The sequence below is a fragment of the Pteropus vampyrus genome, unplaced genomic scaffold (genome assembly GCF_000151845.1).
Source record: "Pteropus vampyrus isolate Shadow unplaced genomic scaffold, Pvam_2.0 Scaffold347, whole genome shotgun sequence".
Classification (NCBI taxonomy): Eukaryota; Metazoa; Chordata; class Mammalia; order Chiroptera; family Pteropodidae; genus Pteropus; species Pteropus vampyrus.
In genome coordinates, this window is record NW_011889128.1 from 532,922 (window position 1) to 540,136 (window position 7,215).

At 38.4% G+C, this 7,215-nt stretch overlaps 1 protein-coding gene across 1 annotated transcript in view; it reads right to left on the reverse strand.

Annotated features, from left to right (window-relative positions):
- Window positions 1-6,095, reverse strand: part of AHSP (alpha hemoglobin stabilizing protein) — a 12,490-nt gene extending 6,395 nt beyond the window's left edge. The window contains exon 1 of the mRNA XM_023522483.1: window positions 6,088-6,095. The gene's annotated coding sequence lies outside the window, so the exon portion shown is untranslated. The remainder of the gene's footprint in view (window positions 1-6,087) is intronic.
- Between the last annotated feature and the right edge of the window lie 1,120 nt (window positions 6,096-7,215).

The window sequence follows — 7,215 nt, forward strand, 5'->3', positions numbered from 1 at the left end:
AGTGATGCCTCCAGCCTCGTTCTTTTTTCTCAGAATGGCTTTGGCAATTGGGAGTCTTTCGTGCTTCCATATAGTTCTGATGATTTTTTCGTTCTATTTCTTTAAAAAATGCCGATGGGATTTTGATGGGGATTGCATTAAATCTGTATAATGCTTTAGGTAATATGGTCATTTTAACTATGTTGACTCTTCCAATCCAAGAACATAGAATATCTTTCCATTCCTTTGTATGTTCTTCGTAATTGAGAAAGGAATTATTTTTTCCACTTCCTTTTCTGACACTTCATTATTAGAGTATAGGAATACTATGGATTTTTGAACATTGATTTTGTATCCAGAGACTTTACTGTATTTCCTTATTGTTTCTAGTAGTGTTCTTGTGGAGTCTTTAGGGTTTTCTGTATAGAAAATCGTGTCATCCGCAAATAGTCACAGTTTGACTTCTTCATTTTCTATTTGGATTGCCTTTTATATCTTTCTCTTGCCTGATTGCACTTGCTAGGACCTCCAATGTTATATTGAATAGCAGTGGTGATAGTGGACAGCCTTGCCTTGTTCCTGATCTTGGAAGGTTTTAGTTTTTCACCATTAAGTTGTTGGCTGAGGGATTGTCATATATGGCCTTTATTATGTTAAAGTACTTTCCTTCTATACTGATTTTGTTAAGTGTTTTGATCATAAATGGATGCTGTATCTTGTTGAAGGCTTTTTCTGCATCTATAGATATGATCATATGATTCTTATTTTTTAATTTGTTTACGTGGTATATCACATTAATTGATTTGCGTATCTTGAACCATCCCTGTGCCCCTGGGATGAAGCCCACTTGATCGTGATGTATAATCTTTTTAATATGTTGATTTTAACATATTAAAAAGTTTGCTAGTATCTTATTTAGGATGTTTGCATCTGTGTTCGTGAGAGATATTGGTGTGTAGTTTTCTTTTTTTGTGTTATCTTTACCAGGTTTTGGTATCAGAGTAATATTGGCCTCATAAAATGTGTTGGAAAGTATTGCCTCCTCTTCAATTTTTTGGAAGAGTTTGAGGAGAATAGGTATTAAATCTTCTTTGAATGTTTTGTAGAATTCACTAGTGAAGTTATCTGATCCTGGATTTTTACTGTTTGGTAGGTTTTTGATGATTGTTTCAATTTCCATACTGCTGATTGGTGTATTTAGATATTCCAGTTCTTCTTGATTCAGTCTAGGAAGGTTGTTGTATTTTTCTAAATACTAGTCCATTTCTTCTAGGTTATTCAATTTGGTGTTATATACTTTTTCATAGTATTCTTATATGATCCTTTGTATTTCTGCAGTGTCTGTTGTAATTTCCCCTCTTTCATCCTTGATTTTGTTTATGTCCTTTCTCTTTTTTCTTGAGTGAGTCTAGCCAGGGGTTTGTCAATTTTATTAACCTCAAAGAACCAGCTCTTTGTTGCATTTATTTTTTCTATTGTTTTTTGTTTTCAATTTCATTTATTTCTGCTTTAATTTTGATGATGTCTTTCCTTCTGCTGACTTTAGGCTTCATTTGTTCTTCCTTTTCTAGTTTTTTAAGATAAAGCGTTAGGTTGTTTATTTCGGTTGTTCTTGTTTTTGGAGGTAGGCCTGTAATGATATGAACTTTCCTCTTAAGACCGCTTTTGCCGTGTCCCAAAAGTTTTGATATGTTATACTATCATTATCATTTGTTTCTATGTATCTCTTGATCTCCCTTTTTATTTCTTCTCTGACCCAGTCATTCTTCAGTAACATGTTGTTTAATCTGCATGTTTTTGTGGTTCTTCCTGCTTTCTTTTTGCAGTTGATTTCTAGTTTCAAAGCATTATGATTAGAGAATATGGTTGGTATGATTTCAACCCTCTTATATTTGTTGAGGCTATGTCTGTGTCCCAGTATGTGGTCGATTCTTGAGAATGTTCCGTGTGCACTAGAGAAGAATGTATAAGCAGCTGTTTGGGGATAGAAGACTCTGTATATGTCAATTATATCCAGTCAGTCTAATGTGTCATTTAAGGATGTTTTTCTCTATTGATTTTCCGTTTGGATGATCTGTCCATATCTGCCAGTGGGGTATTTAGGTCCCCTACTGTAATAGTGTTTTGGTCTGTTTCTTCCTTTAGTTCTGTTAGTAATCGCTTTACATGTTTCGGGGCTCCCGGATTGGGAGCATAGATACTAATAAATGTTATTTCTTCTTGGTGCATGATTCCCTTTATTATTATGAAGTGTCCCTCAGTATCTTTCTTCACCTTTTTTATTTTGAAGTCTATTTCATCTGATATTAGTACCACTACTCTCACTTTTCTCTGAATGCCATTTGCTTGAAATATCATTTTCCACCCTTTCACTTTGAGTCTATATTTGTCTTTGGAACTGAGACGTGTCTCTCGGAGGCAGCATATGGTTGGGTTTTGTGCTTTGATCCAATCTGCAACTCTCTGTCTTTTATTGGTAGGTTCAGTCCATTTACATTTAGGGCGATTATTGAAATATGAGGACTTCTTATAGTCATTTTTTTTGCTTTCTGGTAGCTCAGTGTTTCTATTGCTTCCTTGTCCTTTTGTTTCTGTTTTCTTTATTTTGATTGGCTTTTGTGTGTTTTCCCTCTGCTCTTTCTTGTTTTATATTATATACTTCGGTTCTGAATCTTTGGAGTGTGGATACCTTTACAAATATAAAAAGGATAGTTGTATATATATAGTCGTCCTTTTTCTTCTGTGTGTGCCTTATCTCTATTCCCCTTTGCGAATTTGGATCTTTGAATGCTCCCTTTTTCAGTCATTGTTGTCTCATTTTGTCTCTATGTATGCTGAACGTTCATTACTATCTTGCTATAGCAAATCTCTTATTTTAACTTATAATACCCTACTCTTAGTACGAGTTGCACTCCTCTGCTTTTATCAGCCTGCTAGTCCACCTTACTCCTAATTATGCTTTTTTTTTTTTTTTTGTCATTTTGTTTTAGGTGAGCTGACTTCTTTCAGTCTCTCCTGTAGTGCAGGTCTCGTAGTGGAGAATTCTCTCAACTTTTGTATGTCTGGAAAGGTCTTAATTTCTCCTTCATATCTAAAGGAGAGCTTAGCTGGATTCATTATTCTTGGCTGTGGTTCCTTTCATTTAATAGTTTAAATATTTAATTCCACTCCTTTCTGGCTTGTAAGGTTTGCGCTGAGAAGTCCAATGATAATCTAATGGGTTTTCCTTTATAGGTTCCCATCTTCTTTTCCCTGGCTGTCCTGAAAATATTGTCTTTGTCTTTGATTTTTGATAATTTTAATACGATGTCTTTTGGCGAAGGCCTTTTTGGGTTGAGATAATTGGGTGTTCTGTTGACTTCTTGAATTCCAAGTTCTTGCTCATTCCTTAGATTTGAGAAATTCTCAACTATTTGTCTGAAAATGCTTTCTAGTCCCTGCTCCTTTTCCTCCCCCTTGAGAATTTCCATTATTCTTATGTTTCCTCTCCTGACGGTATCTGCTAGTTCTTGTATTTCTCTTTCATTATTTTCATTATTTTTCATTCTTCGGTTTCTCTCTTCTTCCTTCTGATTTATTTCTAGATTTCTGTCTTTGATATCACTGATCCTTTCCTCCATTTGGTCAACTCTACTTCCCAATCTTGCTATGTCATTTTTCAACTCGTGCCGTATGTTCTTTATCTTCAGAATGTATATTCGGTTCTTTTTGAGAGTTTCAATCTCTTTGCTAAAGAACTCATTCTGCTCATCTAGTTGTTTTTTTCAATTCCTGAAATTGTTGATATGATTCGTTTCAGATCTCACTGAGTTTTTTTCAGAAGTACCATCCTGAATTCTCTGTTTTAAGTCTCATATTTCTGTCTGTAAACTTATTTTCTGGAGATTTTTCTCTTCCTTTCTGAGATGCCTTGTCACCTTGGTTGTTCATGGTGTTTAATGAAACTATTTCTCCACCTCGGCATTAATGGAAGTGTGTTCTGCTTTTTTTTTTCCAGAAAGAAGATTTATTATATAATGGTCCCTAGCCTGTTGCAAAGAAGGTGTTTTTCTTTTGGTTTCCAGAGGGTGGCATTTAAGCCTCTTGGATCTCTGCTTTATATGAAGTGTTAATAATGTCTTCTTTTTCCTTATAGATGTTTAATTATGCTCACTACCCTCAGTCTGTTCCTGTCAGTGTTCGTGACAGTTTCGGCAGTGTTTGCTCAGATTCCCCTGGGGCTCTGCAGCGTTAGGTCTTGGAGGGTATTGGGGGAGGGGCCTTCTGTGTTGGGGATTGGAGGCTGCGGCTCAGCATCAGTGTTTCAGCTACAGCTGGTAAAAATCAACTGTTGTTTCTCTGCCATTCTTGTTTCTCTGCCTTCTGTCCTGATGATCGGGCACGGCTGCCAACCACGTAGAGCTCATAGCTTTCTCAGGCAGGGCTGTTCAGGGAACTCGCCATTCCTTCTCCCCTCCCGCTCCTTCTACAGGGAGCTCCAACTTCAAGAGGCAGCTTCTGTGTTTCTCCCAGTCCACCGCTCGACATCCGGGATTCTAACCTGTGGTAGCTCTTATGCGCAGATCCCATGCTCAGACATGCTGGTGTGCAGTTTGGGTGTTTTTTGTCGAGTTTTAGGTGTTCGGCTTATTGCTGTTTCAAGGGAGAGATCTGGGAACGTCTCTCACGCCGCCATGCTTAATCCAATCAGCTTCACATTTAATTTAATAAAAAGAAAAGCATTGAAGGGTTTGGAGGAATATGTTTTAATTTTTTATGTAAAAGTAATAGCCACTAAAAGGTTTTAAGCAGGGGAGTTTTAAGCTGTGTGGAGAGTGGACTGTAGGGGTGCTGACCATGAGGGGGTTTAGAACTAGTCACCCCAAGATATGCCTCCATGGTATGCAGATTTTTTTGAGCTAGAGGCAACCAAAACCCTGTGGGCTCAAGAGAAACTTCTTCCCCACTTAACTGCCTAGAAGAAATTGAATTAGGGGCCATGTCCATAATAAGAGATTATCAGAGATAACATTTTTAACCTATATATAGAGCAGGGAAAACTTCTATTTCTTAAACATCTGCTCTTCTTTCCATCTTGCACTGACCCATTGAAGCCCCCAAGGCACAGTATTACCTCATCTTTAGCTCAGAATGACATAAAAATCACTTTGTGAATGCAAAAAGGGTGCTGTAATAAATTATAAATTCCTAACTATGTAGGTCATGGTGGGTAGTCATACCTCAGGCCTATAACTTCTTTAGTGAAAGTTTAAGCCAGCCCTACCCATTGTTCTTGTGCACCTTTAAAATGCCAGATCGCCCTGAAAGATTACTTTTTGTCACTGGACTTGTCGGTTTTATTACAGAACCCCTTTTTCATCCACACTATATGCCAAACATAGTTTAGGAGCTTCACACATATAACTCATGTGGATGAAAAAGGGGTTCTACGGAAAGAACCCTCACAGGGTGATCTAATCATAAATTCCTAACTGGGCAGGTCGTTGTAGGTAGTCATGCCCCCAGGCCTATAACTTCTTTAGTAAAAGGTTTATCTTTGCCTTAAGCAAGCCATGTCCATTCTTTGTGCATCTAGATTAGTAAATCTTTGAAATGCCTCTTTTAAGACCCCTCAGAAAGGAAATTACATAGTTTAGCACACCTTTGAAATGCCTTTTTTATCCTTTAATCTAAATCCTGCCCTGCTTTCTCCCACATTCATGAAATCTTCCCTGTGTTCCTTCTTAATTCCAAGTGTATAAAAGAAGTTGCGAACTTTCATTCTGAGAAGCATTTTTCTTGGTCTGTTGAGAGCTTGCTTCCAGGTGTATCCTGTTCGGCTCAAATCAATTCTTATAAAAATTCTCTACAGGTTTGGGTTTTCTTATGACTCTGAGAGGAGACCACACTCTGTCTGTAGAGCATTATCCCTTTTCTAATACACTTTCCTTTTGATTCTAACTTTGGCATGTGTCTTGAATTCTTTCTTCACTCTCTGCCAAAGGACCCTCTTCTCCTCTTGGTACAGGGCTTGGTCTCCCCCCACCAAGACATTTGCCATGTCCTGCATCAGTATTATTCCCATTTTACAGATGAAGGAAATGAAGGACAGAGAGGTAACAAACTTACCCAGGATCTCATAGATAAGTGACAGAACCTGAATTCAAACTAAGGCCCGCCTCCTGGAATTCATTTACAGAGGTTGGCCTCAGAATTCAATATACTCACAGAAAATAACATTTAAAATATTACACGTTTGTAACCCTTCAATTTTTCACTCCAACGAGAAACTCAAATTTAAAAAAAGAAAAATGAAGTCCACTGAAGTCTCTGTCTCAGCCTCAGAGATTCTGTATAGATCTGAGATAAGGTGAGGTAGGATAGAAGTGAGAGAGGAGAGGAGGCATCTGAAAGTAAAAATAGACGCAAAGGAAAGGGCCTGCAGAAATAACCGACTCAGCTGGTTAAAACTGCTCTCTCTTCCCCCATTCTGCCCTATGCTCTTCAGTTAACATGTTTTCCACAGCTGCATCCCCCACCTCAATGATTCTCCAGCCCCTTCCCTACCTCTGTAGCTGTAGAGGAATGTCAAGACTGTGGGACTGTTTGCTGTGTTACAGTGAGAACTCAGCCTTTGTATAAGACATCAATGAATGCTGCTCCCTGCCTGTAAGCCTAGGAGTGCCATCTTTTTGTTCAAGAATCCGACAAAGGTGCTGATAACACCAGGGGTCTGGAAATTCCTCCCCTGCAGCCCCCACCCGAAGCTGCCCCTCCCCACTCTGAGTAAGGAGAGACATGTAAAACCTCAGACAAAAGAATCACACGCCCCTTGTGTGGACACTGTGAGGGTATATAAGCTGTAAGAAATCTAATCAAGGGAAGATCATGCTTTGGGTCTGTTGAGTGCCTCACGCTCTTCACCGACATTAAATTCTCCTTCCTCTAGCAAAGTTGTCTGAGCATCTGAATTCCTCCATCAGGTGTCACTTCTTGCAACAGAAGAGCATTCCAGGCGGAGGTCTGAGAGAAAGGTGATAGTTTGGGAGAAACTGAAGTTTCAAGAAGGAAATCAAACTGCGGGGCTAGGTGGTTTTCCAACAATGCCAGGCTAAGAAACCAGGATATTTTATTTTCGGATAGCAAGAGGGCATTTTTGGCAAATTTCTACTTTGAAGTAAGTGTTAGGGTGCCAGTACAGTGGGGTGTGACAGAATTCACAAAGTCAGGAAGTAAAGTAAAAGATTTATTCATTTT